This window comes from Muntiacus reevesi, chromosome 15 (genome assembly GCF_963930625.1).
Source record: "Muntiacus reevesi chromosome 15, mMunRee1.1, whole genome shotgun sequence".
NCBI lineage: Eukaryota > Metazoa > Chordata > Mammalia > Artiodactyla > Cervidae > Muntiacus > Muntiacus reevesi.
This window is the reverse complement of record NC_089263.1, coordinates 26,318,260-26,343,622: the sequence shown is the minus strand read 5'-3', so window position 1 is coordinate 26,343,622 and position 25,363 is coordinate 26,318,260. Positions and strand designations below refer to the sequence as shown.

The 25,363-nt window shown below is 46.2% G+C and overlaps 1 protein-coding gene across 1 annotated transcript in view; it reads right to left on the bottom strand.

The window, feature by feature from the left end:
• Window positions 1-25,363, bottom strand: part of APBA2 (amyloid beta precursor protein binding family A member 2) — a 130,853-nt gene that overhangs the window by 41,864 nt on the left and 63,626 nt on the right. Inside the window, exon 2 of the mRNA XM_065906484.1 lies at window positions 16,159-16,212. The gene's annotated coding sequence lies outside the window, so the exon portion shown is untranslated. The remainder of the gene's footprint in view (window positions 1-16,158; window positions 16,213-25,363) is intronic.

Genomic DNA, 25,363 nt, shown 5'->3' with positions numbered 1-25,363 from the left:
CCCCAGGACACCTGCTGCTTCCCCCCAACTCACCACTCACTCATGACTTCTCTGTTTCATATAATTGGAGTATAGTTGATTTACAATGTTGTGTTAGTTTCTGGTGTACAGAAAAGTGAATCAGTTATACATGCATAAACATATATTTTTTTCAGATCCTTTTCCATCATAGGTTATCACAAGGTGTTGAATATAGTTCCCTGTGCTATACAGTAGGTCTTTGTTGATTATCTAGATTATATATAGTAGTGTGAATGTGTTAATTCCAAACTCCCAATTTATTCCTCTCCCAACCCTTTCCCCTTTGGTAACCATAGTTAATTTTCTATGTCTGTGAGTCTGTTTCTATTTTGTAAATGAATTAAATTACATCATTTTTTGGAGAAGGAAATGGCAACCCGCTCTAGTATTCTTGCCTGGAGAATCCCACAGACAGAGGAGCCTGGCAGGTTACAGTTCATGGGGTCGCAAAAAGTCGCACAGGGCTGAGCGACTAAGCACAGCACAGCACATTTGCAAGACAATTATGCAGCAATTAAAATATTTACAAAGAGTTATTGAATAAAATATGCTGCTGTAATTTATTCACCACCCAACAAACAGAATAAACTGTGAAGAAATGCATTTAAATCCCAGCAGAGGTTTGATTTGAGGGATGAGACAGTGTTATTCACTTCCCTCCTTTATTCAGTTTTGAATACGGTATTTCTGGGGCTTCCCAGGTGGCGCTAGTGGTAAATAACCCACCTGCCAATGCAGGAGACATGGGTTCAATCCTTGAGTCGGGAAGATCCCCTGGAGGAGGGCATGGCAACCCAATCCAGTATTCTTGCCTAGGAAATCCCAGGGACAGAGAGCCTGGCGCACTATAGTCCACAGGGTCGAAAAGAGTCGGATACGACTGAGCAACTTTCACTTTCACTAAAGTGGCATTTACCTGTGTTGTGGGACACAGGAACACCTAAAGACCTTGCAAGCCCCCACCCCAGAGTCTCAACAAACCCAATGGAGGCACCACCCAGGTGATCATTCACACCATCAATCCTTCATTCGTACCATCCTTCCTGCAATTCTCCCTAGGCTGTCTGCCAGTCCTGCCTCCCACCCAGAACATTCTGTGACTTTCTGCGGGTGGGGGGGCCCACCCTCCAGTGACTCACCCTCTAGTGATGGCAGCTGGAAGGGTGTAAAGGAAACTCCAAAAGCTGAGATGAAACTCCTGAGATAAAGGGCAGGATGCTCCATCACTCTGTCAAATGATTATCTTCTGAATAAAAAATCTCTCCGGGGATTTCTTTGAATAACCAGCCTCTCCTGGCTTATTCAAAATGATTTAACTCTACTTACATGTAACTTCCTTACAAATGTTTCCTCTGGGGGAAGCAGGAACTCTGGGGTATTTAGTGGGGTGGTGGGGGCGGAGGAGGGATTACAAAAGAGAAGATGCAGGAGTCACCTGTGGCAGCCCCCCTCTGGAGCACACCTGGATTTCTGTACCCCTGAATTCCCCACACACAGGCTCCCTCGTCCTTGGCTGGGGAAGGGCTAGCCCCTGCTGACGGGCAGCTCCCCACCACCCCTGGGCTCAGTTGTGTCCACCCCACTGTTGCTAACAGCGTGCACAACGATTCTCCTGGCAGGAGACCTGGCTGTGCGCACACACGCATTCACACACACACACACACACCCTCCCCTTTGCCCCCACCTCCCCGTCTCCTAGAAACCTAGAAACCTCTGACCCTAGAAAAGTCTGAGGAGGGGATACACTGCAGGTACTTAACAAATGAGGGCCCTGCCCTTGACTTCTCAAGACAAAAATTAAAAAGGATGCCCAGGCTGTCGGCTGGCAGTCGCTGATGTGTGGCTGGCAGCTGACGGAGAAGTGGGGGGCAGGGTCCCCCTGTGCAGATTGAGGGATGAGGGACTGGGCAGCCTCTGGCAAGGATCCCCGGGCACTTCTCTAACCTCCTGGGTCCTCACCTGCCTCAGAGGGTGTTCAGTTCAGTCGCTCAGTCGTGTGGGGCCGGCACCAATTTGGGGGTGGGTTGGGGGTCCAGTCACCAGCAGTCTCTGGTCTTGGCCTCCAGCTGAGGACAGAGATCCCAGAGCTGTCTTGGGTCCAGGGCAGGGACCCACTCAGGGCCTGGTTGTTCATAGTCAGTCCCAAGGCCCTGGTCTTTTGTCCCCTTGTGGCATCTCTGGCTGGCTTTGCATCGGGCAGGTCCTTCACCAGTCAATCCCCACACTTCAGAGCCTAGAGCTCAGAACTCCGGGCTCCGCCCTTGGAGCTTCTGATTCCGGACATCTGGGTGGGGCTGAGGTTGTGCTTTGCTTTTCTCTTTTCTGACCAGTTGTTTTTTTTTTCTCATTTTTCTGAGCAATTGTCTGATTTTTTTTTAGTTGAGGTATAGTTGCTTTACAATGTTGCATTCATTTCTGTTGTACAATGTGAATCAGCTGTGAAAGTGTTAGTGGCTCAATTGTGTCCAACACCTGTGACCCCATGGACTGTAGCCCCCCAGGCTCCTCTGTCTATGGGATTTCCCAGGCAAGAATATGGGGTCTTCCCAACCCAGGTCTTCTGCATTGCAGGTGGATTCTTAACTGTCTGAGCCACTGGGAAATCAGCTATATGTATACATATATCTCCTCCCTCTTGGACCTCTCCCCACCCCCTATCCCACCACTCTAGGTCATCACAGAGCACCCAGCTGAGCTCCCTGTGCTATACAATAGCTTCCCACTAGCTATCCATTTTACACATGGTGGTATATATATGTTGATCCCAATCTTTCAATTCATCCCACCCTCCCCTTCCCTCATTGTGTCCACTCATCCATTCTCTACATCTGTGACTCTAACAGGTGTCAGAATTGGGCTGATGCTGCTGGTCTGAGATCAAATGTGGACCACCACATTGGACAGGAAGCCAGCCACTTGCCCACGCTCCACCCATCATATCTTTGAAATCAAGAATAAAAGTCCCAGGACTTCTTCGAAAAACAAGTTTGCAGGTTTCAGATCTGAGAGTCTAAACACAATTCATCGTAGCTGCCTTGAGGCCCCCTGATGGCCGCCTCAGTTCAGTCTCCTTCCTGAACAGGGAAGAGAAAAGTGGATTTCAAGGCCAGATCAGAGCAGGATGGCTTGGATAAAGATGGAAAATGCTCCCTCCAGGAACTGGCAGGTCAGACCTCCTCATGGTCCCACCTCGTCACAGCAGCTGCAGAGTGCCCACTGCCTGTGTTATGGTCGGGCATCTCTCTGTGGGTGCTGTCTAACCTCTCTGCAAGGCCCACCACAAGGTGGTGCCAACCTAGGGTCCCTGACCTCAGGGCTCTGGATCTGGAGATGGAGCACGGAGAACAGAACAGTATTGTAGGTACTATCAATGGGAAGGCAGATTTTGTCTTGGGTAACACAGGGCTCCCTTTGGGATGAAGAGTCTAAACAGATAGATGGCTGGTCTCTGAAAGTGAAGCTGTCCCAACACAACACTGTAAAGCAACTATACTCCAATAAAAATTTTCTTAACATGGCCATCATGAGCTGACAATGAGTTTGTGAAACTCACCATGTTTCCTCTCTGAGTAGGCATGTACAATGGTGGGCAAGGGAGACCTTAAAGAGAGAGAATACACCTGAATTTCAACAAGACACATGACAAGTCTTTCCTAACTTTCCTGTAGCTCAAACTGAAGTATGCTGAGTTGGATATGGCAAAATGAGATGGATTAGTGGCCAACTGAGTGAACAGACTAAGAAGTCATCAATTCGTGGATAAGCATCCATCTGTGGGGATTTTCCAATGATCTGGTTGTGTTCAACCAGGGATGATGATAACGAAGATTGCAGCTCTTCAGAACTGCAGTTGACAGAAACCTGGAAGACATGAAGTGTAGGGGTGGCAGAGACGAGGTTTAGCTATATCATGCATGGAAGATCTTACATATCCTGCTCAATGCAGTTAAAGCTGTGCTTTCACAGCCAGACATGCTCACGTGAATCACAAGCTCAGCCCTGAAGCAGTGCTCTTCTGCAAGCCCACTCTTAACAAGGCAGAGAGGCTTCGTTTCTTCAAAGAAAAACCAAAATCTTGCACCAATAATTGGACTGGGCCTCTATCCCCAAGACTGAAAAGCCCATTTCACACAGTTCTCCCATCTGTTCCTTTCATCACAAGCTTATAATAAAGGCTATTTTCTTCCAAGATCATTATTTTTTCCCTTGCCTTGAAGAGGAGGTGGAAGACAATCCTTTTATAGCCCTTGTGACAAAGGATAAGAATGAAGGAAAAGCAAAGAATGATTTATGACATATAAAATATGCATTACAGGGACTTCCCTGGCAGTCCAGTGGTTAAGAGCTCATCATCCAATGCAGGGGGTACAGGTTCAATCCCTGGTAGGGGAGCTAAGATCCCACATGCCTCATGGCAAAAAAAAAAAAAAAAAAAAAAAAAAAAATCCAAAACATAAAAATAGAAGCAATATTATAACAAATTCAATAAAGACATCAAAAGTGGTCCACATCAAATAAATAAACCTCTTGAACAAATATAAATAGATAAATAAAATGTGATATCTGATTTTTGGCTACAAAGCATGTTTCAAGATATCATCACCCATGACACAGTGGGGAGAATAAAAAATGTTATGCCGGAGAAAGTCTACTTCTGATGATGGTGCACCAGCTTATACCAGTCTAATCCCCACACCAGTAACAACTAGAAACTTTTGACTTTTTTTTTTTTTTTTTAGTTTCTGTGGAAGCATCAGAGAACTGCCAAAGCAGCTAGGACTTGAGGGGCTGAGATTCCAACAAGCAAGAAAAAACACTGAAATCATCTCAGCATCCTTTCTCTTCAAGGCAGCTGTGCACCCATAAATGGTTGAAAGCTAGCAGAAAATGGTGGTTGCCAGGCAACAAGACCAAGCAGAAAAGAAAGTGAAAGTCGCTCAGTCATGTCCAACTCTTTGAAACCCCATGGGTTGTAGCCTGCCAGGCTCCTCTATTCATAGGGATTCTCTAGGCAAGAATACTGCAGTGGGTAGCCATTCCCTTCTCCAGGGAATCTCCCCAACTCAGGGATCAAACTTGGGTCTTCACTGCAGGCAAACTTTTTGCCATCTGAGCCACCAGAGAAGTCCTACTCCATGCTCTGTGGTGACCTAAATGGGAAGGAAATCCAAAAAAGAGGGGATATATGTATCCATACAGCTGATTCACTTTGCTGTATAGCAGAAACTAATGCAATGTTGTCAAGCAACTATACCCCAGTAAAAATTCATTAGGAAAAAAGAACTTGAGGTGCCAAATTCCTGGAGAAAGGTAACAAGACTCTGACATTTTATATTAGACAAGGATGAAAGTTGAAACAATCTGAACAATAAATAAAATAGTACTGTATAAATCGAAGTATAGAATAAATATCCTTGAGTTCACACAACGTAAACAATAAACAAGAGAAAAGCAGAAAACCCCTGTGCAGAATTCCTCCATATATTTTGTGCAGACACTGCCCCCTCCTGGAGACGAGGCATAACTCCCAGGTGATCAGGTTAATATTAACAGTGGTCAGCTGCACCCTGATCTGATAGGAGAACAGTACTGCTCCCTATGTGGTCTCCTGACCCAAAGCTTATAAGCCCTGATTAACCAGAAGGAGAGTATCACACAAATCTGAGCAGAAGGATAGTCTAAAATACCTGACAAGTACTTCTCAAAACTGTCAAAGTCATCAAAAACAAGGAAAGCCTAAGAAGCTACCACAATCTAAAAGCACACTGTACTTAAAATGGATAACCAACAAGGACCTACTGTGCAGCACAGGGAACTCCGCTCAGATTTATGTGGCAGCCTGGATGGGGGGGGCAGTTTGGGGGAGAGTGGATATATGTATGTGTATGACTGAGTCTCTTCACTGTCCACCTGAAACTATCACAACATTGTTAATTGGCTATACTCCAATACAAAATAAAAAGTTCAAAAAAATAAAATAAAAACTAGATAGTCAACAAGGACATACTGAAGAGTACAGGGAACTCTGCTCGATGTTATGTGGCAGACTGGATGGGAGGTGAATTTGGGGGAGAATGGATACATGCACATGTATAGCTAAGTCTCTTCACTGTCCACCTGAAACCATCACAACATTGTTAATTAGCTGTACCCCATTACAAAATAAAAAGTTTTTTAAAAAGTACCTAAAGAGACATGAAGATTAAAATTTAATTCGATATCTTAAATAATGGAACAGAAAAAGCACAGTAGGTAAAAATTAAGAAAAACTTAATGAAGTATAAACTGTGGCTAATAATTATGTATTGATACTGTTTTATTACTTGCTACAAACGTACCATGTGAATGTAAGATGTTAACAATAGGGAAAAATCAGAATAGGATATATGGGCACTCTCTCTACTATCTTTTCTACTTCACTGTAAACATAAGACTATTCTAAAGTAAAAAATTTTACCTAAAAAAGAAAGTTGGTGTAATTGCATTAATATTCACAGTAAGAAAAGAAGCATAATTAAAGGAAAAAAATAAAAAGTCTTGATAAAAAAGGGCAACCTGCTAGGAATAAATTGTAAGTTTAAATTTAAGTGTATGCATACTAAGCTATATGCTCTCAAACTTTATAAAAGGAGAAAAAACCAAACTCAAAAAGACAACTCTGAAATCACTATGGGATACTTTTTAATACGCTTCTTTCAGTAAATGATTTAAAATAAGCAAACAAAAATCAGAGTAGAATTAGATTTGAACACCACAGTTGCCAAAAATGTCCTCATTAACAGATAAAACTTACTGCAATGAGGAAATACATACAACTGCACATAGAAAATTGTGTCAAAATTAATCACAGGTAGATAAGACTAAAATGAGTCTAAACAAATTTCAAAATGTTGAAACCATAAAGAATATGTTTCTGATTACAGTGTAATTACACCAGAAATAAATAAAAATATAACTAGAAAATATGCAGATATTTGGGGATGAACCACTTCTAAATAACCTATAAACAGAACAGAACATAATAGAACACAGGGGATGGCTACCCACTCCAGTATTCTTGCCTGCAGAATCCTCTGGACAGAGGAGCCTGGTGGGCTATAGTCCACAGGGCCACAAAGAGTCAGACATGAAAGAGAAACTAACTAAAAAGAACATAAATACAAAATTTAAAAACATTTTGTACTGGTTAATAATGAAAATACCACACGTCAAAAAATAGTTACACACTCATATTCACAGCTGGGCTATTCACAGTATTCAAAAGGTGGAAAGAACACCTGTCCATTGATAGATGAATGGACAAAGAAACTGTGGCATATCCTCACAGTGGAATATTATTCAGCCTTAAAAAAGGAAGGAAATTCTGATCCAAGCTACAATATGGATGAATCTTGAGGACATCATGCTAAATGAAATAAGTCAATCACAAAAGGACAAATACTGTATGATTCCACTCATAGGAGGTTTCTAAAGTAGTCAAATTCATAGAAACACAAACTAGAATGGTGGTTGCCAGTGACTGGGAGTAAGAGGGAAAAGGGGGAGTCATTTTTTAACAGGTACAGTGTTTCAGATCTGCAGGATGAAAAAGTCCTGGAGATAAAGTTTTCTAACAATGTGAATATAGTTTACCTTATTGAACTGTACACTTAAAAAATTTTAAGATGGTAAATTTTAATGTTTTGTGTTTTACCACAATTTTTTTAAAAAATAGATTCTGTTAAAGGAGGCTTATAAGGGAATGCATAGCCTTAAATTCATTTATTAGGAAACAAAAAACACTGGAAAAATAAATAATCTAAATATCCATTTACTAGGGCTTCCCAGATGGTGCAGTGGTAAAGAATCTTCCTGTCAATGAAGGAGATACAAGAGATATGAGTTCAATCCCTGGGTCAGGAAGATTCCCCTGGAGAAGGAAATGGCAACCCACTTCAATATTCCTGCCTGGAAAATCCTATGGACAGGGGAGCCTGGCAGGCTATAGTTCATGGGCCACAAAGAGTCAGATGCAACTGAGCAACTGAGCACACAGACACTTTGAAAAGACCAACAAATTAAAACTCAAATAAAGGTAAAGAAGAAAACGAATGTAGGGCAGGTAAAAATTAAAATAGAAAACAAATGTGCAACAGAGAAAAATCAACCAAGCCCAAATGATGATAAAGTCTTAGCTATACTGATAAAAGATGAGAGAGAGGGAAGGTACACAAATTATAGTATCAGGAATGAAAAGGTGGATACCACTTGTAAAATATAATAATGGATATTATGAACAACTAATAACAATTTATATGAAATGAACAAGTCACTGAAACAGAACTTAGCAAATCTGACACTAGAAGAAACAAAAATCCAAACGGTCCAGTATTTACTAAAGAAATTGAATCTACAATTTAAAATCCTCTTTCCTCTTATCAAATAACTTCAGATCCCAGTGGATTCCCAATTGAATTCTTCCAAACAGTTATGCAAAAACAAAAACAAACAACAACAACAAAACACCAGCACTACCCAAAATCTTTCAGGGAACATAAAAGAAGATACACTTCCCAACTCACTTTGAATGGCCACCATGACCTTGATACCCAAATCTGAACTTGATGTTATATGAATACAAAATATAAGGCAAGTCACTTTGAAACAGTTTACAAAGAAACAATAAAAAACTGTCAAATCACAGTATGGTACTGCCACAAAGACAGAAATATAGATCAATGGAACAGAATGGAAAGCCCAGAGATAAATCCACGAACCTATGGACACCTTATCTTTGACAAAGGAGGCAAGGATATACAATGGAAAAAAGACAACCTCTTTAACAAGTGGTGCTGGGAAAACTGGTCAACCACTTGTAAAAGAATGAAACTAGAACACTTTCTAACACCATACACAAAAATAAACTCAAAATGGATTAAAGATCGAAATGTAAGACCAGAAACTATAAAACTCCTAGAGGAAAACATTGGCAAAACACTCTCCGACATAAATCACAGCAAGATCTTCTATGACCCACCTCCCAGAATATTGGAAATAAAAGCAAAAATAAACAAATGGGACCTAATGAAACTTAAAAACTTTTGCACTACAAAGGAAACTATAAGTAAGGTGAAAAGACAGCCCTCGGATTGGGAGAAAATAATAGCAAATGAAGAAACAGACAAAGGATTAATCTCAAAAATATACAAGCAACTCCTGCAGCTCAATTCCAGAAAAATAAATGACCCAATCAAAAAATGGGCCAAAGAACTAAACAGACATTTCTCCAAAGAAGACATACAGATGGCTAACAACCCCATGAAAAGATGCTCAACATCACTCATTATCAGAGAAATGCAAATCAAAACCACAATGAGGTACCATTACACGCCAGTCAGGATGGCTGCTATCCAAAAGTCTACAAGCAATAAATGCTGGAGAGGGTGTGGAGAAAAGGGAACCCTCTTACACTGTTGGTGGGAATGCAAACTAGTACAGCCACTATGGAGAACAGTGTGGAGATTTCTTAAAAAACTGGAAATAGAACTGCCATATGACCCAGCAATACCACTTCTGGGCATACACACTGAGGAAACCAGATCTGAAAGAGACACGTGCACCCCAATGTTCATCACAGCACTGTTTATAATAGCCAGGACATGGAAGCAACCTAGATGCCCATCAGCAGATGAATGGATAAGGAAGCTGTGGTACATATACACCATGGAATATTACTCAGCCGTTAAAAAGAATTCATTTGAATCAGTTCTAACGAGATGGATGAAACTGGAGCCCATTATACAGAGTGAAGTAAGCCAGAAAGATAAAGAACATTACAGTATACTAACACATACATATGGAATTTAGAAAGATGGTAACGATAACCCTATATGCAAAACAGAAAAAGAGACACAGAAGTACAGAACAGACTTTTGAACTCTGTGGGAGAAGGTGAGGGTGGGATGTTTCGAAAGAACAGCATGTATATTATCTATGGTGAAACAGATCACCAGCCCAGGTGGGATGCATGAGTCAAGTGCTCGAGCCTGGTGCACTGGGAAGACCCAGAGGAATCGGGTGGAGAGGGAGGTGGGAGGGGGGATCGGGAGGGGGAATACGTGTAACTCTATGGCTGATTCATGTCAATGTATGACAAAACCCACTGAAATGTTGTGAAGTAATTAGCCTCCAACTAATAAAAAAAAATAATAATAAAAAACTGTCAAATCAGTTTATATATATAAATTATATGTCACAATTCAGTTGCATTTAGTCCAGAATGCAAGGTTAGTTTAATATTAAAAAATCAATCACATAACTGACACCACACACATATCAAGAAGGTGTGAACTCAGAGAACTCAAACAGTGGCTCTGTATCAACCTAGAGGGGTGGGATGGGGAGGAAGATAGGAGGGAGGTTCAAGAGAGAGAGGACATATGTACACCTATGGCTGATTCATGTTGATATTTGACAGAAAACAACAAAATGCTGTAAAGCAATTATTCTTCAATTAAAAAGTAAATAAAATTTTTTTAAAAGGTGTGAACTAAAAACCATTGCACACACACACCTATACACACATACACACACACACCTCCATCCTGGTAAAACTACCCTAGACAGCAGCTGGACCTGACTGGAAGAAGGACAGAGACAGTGACAATGACACTGGGGGAGATGAGCAAGAGAGGCCGGAAACCAAGTCCCAGAGAGGTGGGGACGGAAACTCAGAGCATGAATTATGGGGAGACTCTATATGCACCGATGTCTCCATGGCCGGGCCTGTTCAATGAGTGAGTGTTTACCAGCTACATGCTGTATCCTTTCTCTCTTTTGTTTTTTAAACTGTGGTTAAATAAACACAACATAAACCTTACCATCCAGACCACTGTCAAGTGCACAGTTCAGTGCCATCAAGTGCGTTCACACCATTGTGCTACCACCACCCCATGCATCCCCCAAGCTCCCTTCATCTCGTACAAATGAACCCTGTACCCACTAAGCTTCCCCCCCTGCCCTGCCCCAAGTCCTTTACAGAATGAGAAAACAAAAATGCTTCAGGGGGCAAAGCAACTTTCCATCAAAGCAGGACTGGGCCCCAGGATCTCTCCGGGCCCCCTCCCTCCTAGGAACAGTAACCGTGACCTTGGCAACCATAGCTGCAGGTGGTGGGTGCCTCGGAACCCACCTGGGAGGCCTGCTGCAGGCTCCCCTCATGACGCCATGCCTGGGAGAGCCAGCTCAGCCCGAGGGTCTAAGACCTCATGTCCATGAGCCATCTTCCTCTCTGGAAAGCAGGAATCAAGACCTCCACTTACAGAACTGAAGAAGCTCTGATTAAGCCTACTTCTACGTCTGCCTGGCACAGAGCTCTGCCCAGGAGAGGGGTGCACTGGCTGCCTCTGGACCAGCTGAGGGGAGGCGGGAGGAAGAAGCAGCAGAAAGAAGGGGGATCACAGGCAAGGGGGCTGCTCCCAGGCTGCTCTGTGCCTGCATAGGACCTCACAGAGGAGGCCATGGGGGCTTCCAGAGTCCAGCGGAGTCCTTGCAATTAACATGGGCACAGCTGGAATGCTGCAAACTCCAGCCCAATCTACAACCACCCTCCCAACCCCCACAGAAGCTTGAGAGAAGGAGAGGAAGTCAGGATTTATCCCAAAGCTAACCAGTCTGCACAGCTGATGGATTTTTCTCAAGTGCAATCTCACAGTCTCCCAGGCGAGAGTTAATTTTCTTTGGCAAGGGACAAGTCTCAGGCTGGCAAGCTTCGCAGAGCTCCCACCACGCGATGCCTCTGCTTGGCTGCAGGACCCGAAGTGGGGCTGGCAAGACTGGGTATCGACAAACAAAAAACAGACACACTTCCCAAAGAGCGTCGCTCTTCCTCAGCCAGGACTTAGGGAGGTCGCACAGATACGCCGGCGTCTTGATGGCTGAAAATAGTACTGGTGGTCATCTTTGGGGACGACTCTCACAAGCAACCCAAGGTGAGTCACAGCACTGTCCCAAAGTGCCCTGGCCACGCCTGGAGACATTCATTCAAAAGAGGAATGCAGGTGCTGGATGTATTTGCATCTCAGGGATTCCTTTCTGCGGTCTTGGGCTTGGCTCTACTTCCCAGAGAGAGGCGAGATCACAGCTTGAAACCCCTGGATTCTCTCCTCACCAGTCCCCTCTCCCTCCACCCTCCTCGCTGCGTCCTTACACCCACCACTTCATCCCTGGACCACAATGAACATAATCTTCCATCCTCACTGAAGAATATCTTGTTCCCACTGTTCACACTCTCTCCTCTCCCCGGCTTCTTGGGCAGTTTCCATGCAGAAGAAAAAGCCTACATTCACCATGTCTTTTATAATCCTCCTCGGTCTCCAGGGACCCACCACCCAGCCACAGCCAGAGAGTCCAGACCCCTTCCTGTTTTCCTTGCACTTTCTGGTTGGTCCCCTCAGGCTCTCACTGAGTCCACCCCCACTCGTGGCCTGACTCTCTGCTTCCACCCACCCTTCAAAAACTCCCCCATCCTTCCTGAAGCTGGAATCCAACAATCCTTTCCCACCTCCAAAGTGACCTGCTTTCCCTCGAGGTCCCATCTCCTACCCTCATTGACCACTCTTTCCCTAGGACCCTCTGCACATTCCTCCCCAAGAAGCTCCCCTCGGGCCCTTCCTCCACCCCACAGCCTTTCTTTCGGCCACATCGTCTCCCCCCGGAGCCACAAGAGGCGTCTCTAGGGCCCAATTCACCCTGGCTCCCATCTTCCACACTCATCCCAAGAGTTGGCCCCTGGTGAAACTCTGCCAGGTTCCATGTCCATCTAAATAGGGCGGTCTGCCCTACTATCTCACCTTCCCACTCCTCCGTCCTTGTCAGGCCAGGTTCTGCCCCACCTCCCTCCCTCTCTGTCCCAGGAATGTGCTCTCACCCTTCAAGATGAGCAATCAAGAGGCACTTCCTCCCACACAACGAGCTACACTGACTGGTCACCTCCCCTGGGGTCCCCTCTTCACCTCCCTAACACAAAGATGCGTGGCCACCAGAGCACCAGACACGTCCTAGCTGATCACCAGAGGGCAAGGGCTCCCTTTGCCTCTCCCAGGAGGACCTTCCCAGGAGGACCTCCCCAGGAGCTGAGTCCCAGTTCTGAGCCACGAGGTCAGGACATGGTCAATGACATGGCCTTCCCTGGAAGTTGAGGGTCTCTGCCACAGAGGGGCCCAGGCAGGAGGGGGTAGGCACATCCAAGAACTAATCTTCATCTTGACAGCCCCCCTGAAGGGCTGGCATGCCACCCCCACGTTTCCCTGCACTTGTGTACACGACTGAAGGACAGTACATGATGGTCTCAGATGAGTCTGTGGCAACCATGACTATATGAAAACACAGCTCTTTGCAGGACAACCTGCCCCATGGGAAGACCCCAGCAGTGTTGCCTGGGGAGACTGAAGGGCTGGCTCCATAAACATACACACCCTGGGGATTTCCCTGGCGGTCTAGTGGTTAAGAGTCCTCCTTCCAGTGCAGGGGACAAGGGTTCGATCCCTGGTCGGGGAACTAAGATCCCACATGCCACGGGGCACCTAAGCCCTCGTGACACAATTAGAGAGCCTGTGTGCTCCAGAGCCTGTACTTCACGAAAACAGAAGCCCACAAATAGAGAAAGCCTGTTTACTGCAATGAAGACCCAACATAAAAAAAATTTTAAATATAAAATAAAAAACTTAAAAGGAAATTAAAACAAAACCCAAACAACATATAAGTTATCAAGCAGTTTGAGCCCAAGCTAGGGTGTTAGAATTGTTCTGACTTTAAATAGCATTTTCTGGATGATCTACAAGTACATGTGGTATAAATAAGTTTGGAAAATGATGCGTTATGCAGAATTTAATGAGTTGCTTTCTTGCAAGACTAGTCAAGGCTCTTAATATGGCTCTCTGGGACCCAGGGAGGGGGCAGGGTGGGGGTGGGGGCATGGTACACACAGTGTGTCCCCAGTCAGATCTGAACGTGGGCCACTATTTTAGGGACCATCTCCTGGGACTCCACTGAGCACAGTTAGAGAAGGCCAGTGCAAACACTCATGTAATTAATTAGAAGTGGATATAATTAGCTACATCTGAACATCATTAATAAAAATTACATAGAGAAATGGCTAACTTCCTTTCATTTAATCACATAAATTATGTTGGGCTCTGAGTAGCAGCTCAGAGTGCTATTTTCTTGAAACATTTTTCATCTTTTAAAAAAAGGTGTTGATGAATTTTTTTCTCTCCTAACGTGCAACTTAAAAAAAAAGAAAAGTTGGTGTCAGAGCAGGCGTTTCCAAGTGCTTGAGAACACACACACCAAGGCAGGGAAGCAATCGTAGCAGCTGCTCTCTGCCTCCTCTGAGAAGGAAGTGGCGGCTAGGGGAGTTTTCATGGGCTATGCCCTCCCCATCTGTGGTTCTTTCTCAGGATCACGCCCCCGGGTCATGAATCCTCACTGAACAGATGAGGACAATGAGATTCTGAAAGTGTCAGAAACCAGAGCTACATGCAATCACAGACTTCCTGACCATCTATGATCCACGAGAAATTGGGGTAGACATTGCCAAGAATCAGACCAAGGGTTACTCTCTGCGGTGAACAAGCCCACAGAGAGACCAGCGGTCAGGCAGTAAAGCACAAGGCAGGCTTCAATGTGGCTTAGGACTTCCCTGATGGACCAGTGGTTAAGAATTTTCCTTCCAATGCAGGGGACAATGGTTTGATCCCTGGTCTGGGAAGATCCCACATGCCTCAGAGCAACTAAGCCCATGCACCACTACTACTGAGCCTGTGCTCTAGAGCCTGGGAACCGCAGCTACTGAAGCCCTTAAGTCTAAAGCCTGTGCTCTGCAACGAGAAGCCACCACAACGAGAAGCCCTCGCACCACAACGGGAAAGTAGCCCCCACTTGCCTCGACTAGAGAAAGCCCTCTCAACAACAAACACCCAGTGCAGTCAAAAATAAAACAAATAAATAAAGAAAAATTTAAAAAAAAACTTTAGTGCCAGTTCTCTTAAAGAAGTTGCTAACATTAATGGTCTTTTCTGACGGACCTGTGCACACGTGTGTCTTACCTTTTCCTACCTCACGGGCCTGTTGTATAAGTATAGGAATAGTGAGACTCAGAATGTAATTCTCCAGGAGAGAAAAAATAGAACACAGCCCCCAACTTCTATTTGAGTGGAAGAACATTCACAAAGATATCTGTGAAAAGACAACAGGCACGCTCTGAGAAGTAGTATTCTGAAGTTACAGACAGGATGGTTCCCTTGCAGTAGAAAAGTAAATACATCCAAGTCTCTTCTCTCTGCAGATCTCCTCCGAGATTCATTCTGGCATAACTATCAGTTAAAAATATCTGTCTCGTTGTACTTTCCTCTCGAAGAAGAAATATACTTTTCTGCAAAGAACACTGATCAGTGTATTCACTTAAATGACTGTCCTGAACACTGCAGGTGGCGGAATGCAATCACTAAGGGAGCTCAGCTTCTTGTCAATTGTCAGTGTCATTGATACTCTAATGATATTTCAAGATACATAAATATTCCACTAGGTCTTTTATTTTCTTCAGTTTTTCAGCGCTCAGAAGGCTGAGCACCGAAGAATTGATGCTTTCAAATTGTGATGCTGGAGAAGACTCTTGAGAGTCCCTTGGACAGCAAGGAGATCAAACCAGTCAATCCTAAAGGAAATTAGTCCTGAATATTCATTGGAAGGACTGATGCTGAAGCTCCAATACATCGGCCACCTGATTTGAAGAGCCAACTCACTGCAAAAGACCCTGATGCTGGGAAAGATAGAAGGCAGGAGGAGAAGAGTGGTGACAGAGGATGAGATGGTTGGATGGCATCATGGACTCAGTGGACATGAATTTGAGCAAACTCTGGGAGATGGTTGAAGGACAGAGGAGCCTGGTGGACTACAGTCTATGGGATCCCAAAGAGTCAGACCAGCTGAGGGATTAACACTTTCACACTTCACACACAGACCCAACTACCCAGGAAGTGAAGAACCGGATAGCTGTACAGCCCCACCTGCAGCAACCCTCCAGTAAAACGACTCGGTTTCACACAGGTCAGAACCAAATACCACACACACCATGCAAGGTAACCTCTCAATTCTTACCGGAAACAAGCAGTTTGGTAAGGTCCTGAAAACCCTCCTGGTGATGAAATCTTTCTGGAATAAAACAGAAGAAAAGAGAGGAAATTACTTTGGTTTCAGAAATGACATGGGTGCCCCTACAGAGCGCTCCTTTCGGTGTAGAAATTTAAATGAGTGAGAGACTTGAATACCTGGGAAAGTGAACTGATTATAATTCTAATGAGATGATCAGAAATCACCCTGAAACAAATAATTAAAATGTTTCTTTGGCCATTCATCACATGATCATTGCCTTAACATCATGTTGGACAAATAAAGCGATGGCTTATGTATCGCTCTGGCTGGAGAGGCTGTCAGCATTTCAATGAAGTTCCTCAAAGCCCTCATGAATATGTATTTTCCCACAACAAAGCTTGACCCCACTAGTTGGCAGAAGCAGTATTCTGGGGCACTCTCAGAAGAGGTGGGTGTGCAAGTGGGGGCTGGAAGGGGATGAAAGGAAATTAAAGGAATGAGAGAGAAGGCAGGCCACCTCTCCTCTCCCCTGCCCGGCTTCCCAGCCCACCCTTCCTCCTAGGCAGCACAGTTTCAGGAAGAGAACAGAAAAGAGGACTTCAGGTTTCATGGTCTCCTTGAACAGAGGGTGCTTCGCAAGTGTGAGTTGGAGAAGAAAGCCAGAGTCAAAGGCGTCAGGACCACCAGGCCATGGGTTGGAAGGGAGTTCATGTGGGGCAGGAGATGACTGGGGATGGAGAGCCTGCGGTGGGGCAAGAGGATGGGTTTCCCAGTCTGAAATGTCACATCCAAATGCCTTTTCTCCCTCTCATTTGGCTGAAGTCAGAGTAAGTAATAAAGGAATTTCTTTGTTCCTTCCAAAACCATGGCAATGGCGGCTTCCTCCCTGGCACCCCACCTCCTGGTAGCATCTCGTGAACAGTTGCACTGGTCAGGGAGTCTACCTTCACCTTAGCCTCAGGTCTGCAGTCAGGGGATGGTGTCCTTCTTTGGGGAAAACAGGACGTATGGCCAATGGCTAACTGGGGATACTGGGGGTCACCCAAAACTGGTCCAGTGCAGATGCCTTGATCTGGATGTAAAAGAAAATGATGGGCCAGCCCTGAGAAGGTTGCAGATGCTCCAACTGTGACCAAGATCCACAATGTGACCAAGCCACAGGGTGATCAAGTCACATGACCATAAGCTGCTACCCTCCACCCTGTGCATGCGTGTATGCTAAATCACTTCAGTTGTGTCTGACTCTTTGCAATGCACAGTCCCTGGCGGGACTATAGCCCGCCAGGCTCCTCCATCCATGGGACTCTTCAGGCAAGAATACTGGAATGGGTTGCCATGCCTTCCTCCAGGGAATCAACCTGATCCAGGGATCGAACCTGCATCCCTTACATCTTGTGCATTGGCAGGCGGGTTCGTTACCACTAGCACCAACTGGGAAGCAAGGATGTTTGCCTCCCTTATCTGTTTCTTTCCAAGGGCAAGTGCTTCTGCTGCTGCCTTTCAAGTCCCTTCACAGTGTCGGTCTCAGCTCCATCAGGTATAAAATGGGGGCAGTGGGAACCACCTTACAGGAGGGATGAAGGTGAAACCCCACAAAACCTGGAGAACACCACCTGGGGCCACGGCAGCCTCAACAGCCTGCCCTTCCTTCTGCCAGCCCCACCGTCCAACCCCTCCAGGAGGAAGTGACTTAGGGGTTAGTGCTCGTACTAAAGGTCATGTCCAGGGACTTCCCTGGTGGTCCAGCGGTTAAGACTATGAGCTCCCAACACAGGGGCCCTGTGCTCAATCCCAAGCCAGAGAACTAAGATCCCATGTGGTGCATGGTATAGCCAGAAAAAAAAAAAAATCACTATATATTATGTCCAGCAGCAAGAACCCTCCCTGGGAGACAGGAGAGGGGCCTCAATTCCTTGGTGTGTTCCAGGTTTGCTCTGTGACCTCAAGCAGGTCACTCAGAAAGGTCAACAGTCCCCCCTGGGCATCCCCACCCCAACTCTGCCCAGCTGGGACCAAGGAGAGCAGAGAAGGGTCTAGAAGCCTCCAGCACAGGCTGGCTAGCAGAAGTCCAGCATCCCCCATCCCTCCAGGCCCAGAAGTGCCTGGGGGATTCCAGAGCCCAGCTCTCCCTCCCTTGCCCCCCTGCCTGCCACCCGTGAGTCCCCTGAAAGAGCAGTGTCATCCACCTGTAGCCTGAGCACCCCGCCTGCTCCCCAAGGTTCCCTACAAAGACACCCAACCGTCAAAGTACTTTGGAAGGACAGCCGGCAGCACTCAGCTCCTTACGTAAGGAAGCAGGCCCACATCTCAGCTCAATTTAGCATCCGGTTTTAAGTGTCTATTTATAGGCCTCACGCGAGCACCCCTTGTGGATGGCGGGGTGTCAGGGCTCCGGGCTCCCGGCCACCGCTATTCATTAGCATTCCTTTCGTGTTTGTCTTCTCTCATTTTCCCAGCAGCATTGTAACTCAGCAGCAAGGTCACCTACAGCTTGGATCCAGCGCCACTTCTCATCTTCTCTAAAGAAAATATGAATTTTCTTTCCCTGGCAGCAGTGCCCTCTCCCCAACCTCTGGGGGGCCCTGGCTTGCACCGGCTATAGCAGAGCTGTGTTGTTTTCCTGACCTGCGTCTCCCGACAGATGGCTCATCTCAAAGACAAGTCCAGCAAAGTCGTGGGTGGGGGCATCCAGGAAGGCCTCAGGCATCCACTGTCACCTCCCTGGTTTGCCCTTAGTCCACCCGCCCCCTGGCCAGGCACAGCGGCCAGAATGAACCCAGAGGTTTGGAACATTCAGGATCTCCTCGGCCATGTATGAGCCGGCCACTCCTCCTTGTACCAAACACATGTCCTGGGTCTCTACCCATCCCTTCGAGATGCAGCCAGCACGAGTCACCTGCTCTGTCCCTTTCGGTCACGCGTGACTGGACAGAAATACCAGAATCTGCTCTTTTGGTAACTCACAGCCATTCCTGTAATAGCCCCCTCATCCTCTTATATCATCAACCTCCAGGCTGGGAACTCAGGACACAGTTCTGAGTTCACAGTTCTGAGAACTCCCCAAAAGATTAAAACACGCAGCCACTGTCAACATGGTCAGTCCAGGCACAGGCTGGTGGGTGTTTAGGTCATCCTGAGCCCAGCTTCCCTGGTGAGACTAGAGACAGGAAGTCGCAGGAGACCAGGAGACTCTGCGGAGCCACTTCCTGTCCACATGCTGATGACCAGATCCTCTGGGGCCAGGCCCCCTGCCCTCAGAACCAGTGCAAAAGGAAAGGCAGGCCTCTCTGCCTGCCAGCTCTAAGCCCACAGCAGAATTCAGGCACAGACAACACTGCCAACCAAAGCCCTTCAGCCTCCTGACTTCAAACACCACGAGAGTTGATGCTCCCGTGAATACTGGGGCTACAGCCGTAGGTATCTGGTTTGAGAAATAATTAATTTTCTCACAGATGCCAGCTCACTGCCCTGAGAGGGTCCCCATGATTCCACATGCACACTTCCAACAATAAATTGGATCTCTGATCAAACAGGGTGTATGAAATGTCACGTTTCCAGATGCTTGGGAATAAACAAATTCTAAACATTCCTGAGACTCGATGGTTCACAGATTTGCTGATAAAGGTGATCAGCTGCTTTTGATAATATGGCACGGGAATCAGTGGGAGAGACCAGGTCCAGAAAGATCCTGGAGGCCTGGTGGTGGCCCAGGCGATTGGGGAAGGGGATCTGGAAAATGGCCATGGCCCTAGACAGGCCTGCTCACAGGAGCCTCCCCACCACAGCAGGAGAGGCTGCCCTGGGAGCCCTGGAAAGGGCAGTGCTGGTGGGAGAAGGATCAGAACCAACCTTCATAAGCTTTTTCTCGCCAAGTTAGTGCAAATTCCACAGTTTCACGGACTCCCAGACCTGGAAGCTGTCCTGAGGCGCACCTGGGGACAAGGAGCAGGAGACGGAGGTCACCTGTCCACGACAGAAATGGAAAGTCTGCCTGGAAACATCAGCACAGCAGAACCACCAACCCATTGCCCAGAATAAAATTTCTTTCTCCAGCTGACCCATGAGCTATGGCTGAAGGAATTTCCTTGACTTAAACTGGCAACATTGGGCTTTGTAAGGGGCTGCGGCCTGGGCACCAAGGTGCAGGGAGACCTGGGACACTATGGGGAAGAACAGGTGGGATGTGATGAGCAGTAATAATCCAGGCTCCAGGAATCACTTGCTGACAAAGGACTCCGGCCACACTGAGTGGAAGCCCTGGGCGGGGGTTTGGGAGGGGTGTGTGCAGCGCGCCATGGCCATGGTCAGGTACATCAGAGGCAGACGTCAGCACACCACAGTCAGCTCAGGTGTGACTCCTGCGGTCCCAGCCTGGTGGCTGCTGCTGCTGCTAAGTCGCTTCAGTCGTCCGATTCTGTGCGACCCCATAGATGGAAGCCCCGTCCCTAGGATTCTCCAGGCAAGAACACTGGAGTGGGTTGCCATTTCCTTCTCCAATGCATGAAAGTGAAAAGTGAAGTCGCTCAGTAGTGTCCGACTCTTAGCGATCCCATGGACTGCAGCCTACCAGGCTCCTCCGTCCATGGGATGTTCCAGGCAAGAGTACTGGAGTAGGGTGCCATTGCCTTCTCCACTGGTGACTGCAGCAGCCCTTAAACTCAGGTGTTCGTAAGACTAGAGGACCATTGCATGAGGGAAAGCCTGGAATGGAGGTTCACACTTGCACTGCTGTCTCAGGCCAGCACACGTGGACATGGGACTTGCCTATACTCTGCTTTCTCAAAGAGCAGACAGTCAGCTGGCAAAGGTCAGCATCTGGCAGGTAAGCCATGGCTCAAGGTGGCTTCTGGGACCTGGCTCTGTAGCTCAGCCAAGCTGCCCTGGGGTAAGCAGTGAGATGGCCCGTGTTCCCTTGGGTGTGACTGGAACCACAGGATGGAATTGGGAAGTGGGGCCCGGGTGGGGCCTGGGGGTCTGCTGCTTCCTGGGGGACAGTGTCAGTCAAGCACAGCAGTCTCATATAGAGCAGGGAAAGAATTGGGGCTCCAAGAACTGGCCACAGACCAGTGACTGTGGGGAAATAGGGGATGACCTCAGAGAGGGGCTCCAGGTCCTCTGAGCCAGATGGACGCAGGGGACACAGCCCAGGTCATTGTATGAAGAAGACTCGGGGCTGGGAGAGAGCGATGGTAAAGTTGAGATGCTCCATGGATGGGCACCAATTGGATGTTCACAAGTAAAAATCTTAAATTGTAAATAACAGAGTCCTCTAGCGAGATGCAAGGGAAAGTCTTCAAATGCTAATAATTTATTGATAGAAACACCCACAGGTATTATTTTGCTCCTTCTGGGCAAAAAGTTGTGTCTTTAGAATCAAAGTTCAAACCTTAAGATTCTCATTTGTACAAATGTCTGGGGAAGAGACTGGCTTTGAAATCCATCTTCAGTGGTATCCAAGTTTGAAAAGCAATTGTTTTGTTTGAGAAAGTGGCTTCTAAACACCCTCTTAAAATACTGAATTAAGGATAACACACAAATCAATACCATTAAAAGAGTCACACCCTCCACTCTTGAAAGTTTAGTTTTCAAAGCCTGAAGGTGGCAGGCATCACAGATGCTAACATTCTGTCCCCAGATTCCTCACTTCCTTCTCCGAATTCCAACAGGGAGAATTTCTATGTGATGAGTTTACTGAGAAGGGACTGTTCTCTCAAGAGGGTTCTTTGTTTCCCATCCTGGGGCCTGACAGACCACCCTGAAGGCAGAGTCGGCAGCAAAGATGTGTGGTGATTCTATCTGTGTCAAATCCCAGAAATCTGCTACAAATCCAAACTGGCTCTGATGTTCAGTATCTCTTTCTCTATGTTTGCTTTATGTAAAATCCTCCCTCAGGGTTCTACTAAATAAACCTGGGAGCTCCTTATACAGTCTAGAGCTAAGTGATTAACATTGGGGTTGAATTAACATGTCCTGACCCAACAGCACCCTCATCTTCCATAAAGTTGACCTTAAGCAGGAGATGGCGACCCAAGGACTGAAATACAGCTACCCCTGCTCTTTGTGGTAGGGGTGTTTACAACTCTGTAATCCTGACACATTTCCCTAGTGATGCTTGATATTACTAGGGAATATCTAGTATTCCCTGTGTCATGGACTCCTGTGTCCATGGACTCCTTCCCTGGCTTTGGGGAAGGAAAGGACAATTAGACACCAAGGTATAAAAGACCAGAACTCAGTGCCAAGGTAGAAAGCAGTCCACCAGGTCTGCACAGACCCTGGCTGGCGTAGGGTGGAAGCAGGGGATTGAAACGAGCCCTCTCAGCCTGGGTCAACCTGGCCTTCCTCACTACTATTCCTTCCTAAGCAAAAGAGGCTTCTATTTTTGCTGCAAGGCACTTGATGCCTTCCAATCCCCTGACAGCCGTCCCTGGAGGGATGCTGGGATTTCATTTTCTATTCAGGCAGCTCAAGGATGCTGGGTGGGTGGGGTGGGGGCAGTCATCCAGACGCCAGGAGTCAAAGAGAAGCACTGCCTGCAATCATATCAGAGGAGGACACGGCGCTCTGGAGGGCTCCAGACAAGATGCTGGGATGTCCACACGGTCCGTGGGGCCTGTCACAGCGAGGGTTATTCCATCCATCCTGTGCTCACCAGGACAGGCACTCAGGCTTCACAGGTGGGGACGTTTTAATACTCCCAGCACCACTGCAAGGTAGTGAAGATGATCATCAGCCCCATTTTACAGGTGTGAAAACTGAGGCTCATAAAAATGATTGAGGTCACACAGGAAGTGCTGAGGTTGGGGTTTAACCCCGGCACTTAGCCCCTAAGTCCATGCTCTTAGCTCCCACATTATGCCACCAGGAAGAAAAGGGGAAGATATTTATAATACATAAACCAAAAGAGGGATCATTAAGAAATCAGTAAGAATCAAAAAATGGGGACTTCCTTGGTGGTCCGATGGTTAAGAATCTGCCTTCGAATGCAGCAGACCCAAGTTTGATCTCTGGTCAGGGAAATAAGATCCCACATGCCACAGGACAGCTAAGCCTGAGAGCTGCAACTACTGAGCCCATGTGCCACAACTAGAGAGAGGCCTGAATGCCACAACGAAGAGCACGTGAGCTGCAACTAAGACCCAGCACAAATAAATATCTTTAAAAGAATTTAGAAAATGAGTAAATGACATGAATCAGTAATTCACAGAATAAAAATACATGAAACATATATATATATATAATTTCATATAAATAAATGAAAAGATGTTCAACCTTACTGGCAGGCAGAGAAATGTAAACTAAGACCCCTTAGAGATACCACTTTCCCCACCAGACTGACAAAAACATCTGACAATAGTAAGTGTTGCCAAGGAATAGGACAAGTGGGACGCGCACACACACATGCAAAACTGGCAGGACTGCTCAACAGGAGACACTCTTCAGAAAACAAATTTTGCTGCTTTTGCAAAATAGGAAGACTCATGTACTGTCTCCTGCAACAATTACCAGTCTCACTAAATATTCTAGGCAAATCTGGCTCATGGTCTTGTAGAGACACACTGGGTATTCCTAACAGCCTTGTCTGTAATAGTAACAACCTGGGAAGCACCTGAACATCCACCAATGGAGAACAGACAGGTTACATCACATTCCTACAATGAAACCCCACGCACCATTGAGAAGGTCCGAAATGACAGCTACATGTTTTCCCAGGGATGAATCTCACACACAGAAGATGCAGCAGAAAAGGCAAGCTACAGAAAAATACACGCACTTTGATATCAGTTACATCATACTTCAAGACAAGAAAACTCACAGGCATGGCTGCGCTGACACACGCAGTGAGTGTAAACATCTAACTCTCACAGCAGTTACTCTATGTGGGGACAAGAGGGTGCCAGCAGGGAGGGGCTCTAGTTGCACAGCTCATTGTGGTGGATTCAAACATTCCACAAGTTCTTGCACAATCCCCTCAAAAGGTGGATCCCACTTCGCCTTCCCTGGGCCGTCTCTAGTGAACAGGTCCTGAAAGGGATGCACTATTCTTACATCACTCACTCAGGGGAAAACCGGCCACTATGCTGTGAGATCACCCACACAGCACCACAGAGAGGGCCACGCAGCAAGGAACTGAGGCTCCTACCAACAGCCACATGAATCCTCCAAGGACTGCAGTCCCAGGCCACATCTTGATCTTGACCCTGAGCCCAGGGAGCTGACCCTGGGGTCTGAACTGCTCCCAGATCCCTGACACAGACTCTATGTAGAAGATACAAGATTGGTGGGGGGAAGGGGGTTGACGTAGAAAAGTCACTTCATTGCTTTGCCAGGCAAAAGGGGACACAGCAGTTTCATGCCCTCAAATGTGTGTCCCAACCCGGGGAGGATCTGGTGAGGAGTTTTATAGCAATGTTTCAAGGACAAAGTTGCTATTAAGGATCAGGGTGTGTGCAGGACCCGTGTTCCTTCTTTTTTTAAAATTAATTTTTATTGGAGTATAGTTGCTTTACAACGTTGTGTTAGCTTCTACTGTACGGCAAAGTGAATCAGCTATGCATATATATATATATCCCCTCTTTTTTGCTTCTTTTAAATTTATTTTTAATTGGAGGATAATGTCTCTACAATGTTGTGTTGGTTTCTGCCATGCAACAACATGAATCAGCTACATGTATACATATATCCCCTCCTCTAGAGCCTCCCTCCCACCCCCTCTAGGTCGTCCCCTCTTTTTTTGGATCTCCTTCCCATTTAAGTCAACCACAGAGCACTGAGTAGAGTTCCCTGAGCTATACAGCAGGTTCTCATCAGTTATCTATGTTATACATAGTGAAGATAACAAATGTTTATTGTTTTACACCATTACATGTTGGCATGAATGTTAACAGAAATAGATAATCGATACAGTAATACTTTCCATCTTAAGTAGGCTGTGGGTACACAGGTGTTCATCACGTTATTCTTCTCACCTTTTTGTATGCTGAATGCTTTACAATAAAAATTTAATGTCAAAGACTTGAATTAAGTCAATATTGGTTAATAATTGTATATGATGAATCGTAAAAGACAGGAAACCTTGACAGGCACACCCTTCTTCCTTTTAGGTGACTAAAGAAAGGGGTCTCTTCTGGGGACATAAGTATTAGTTGCTCATCTCTGACTCTTTATGATAGCATGGACTGTAGTCCACGAGGCTCTTCTGCCCATGGGA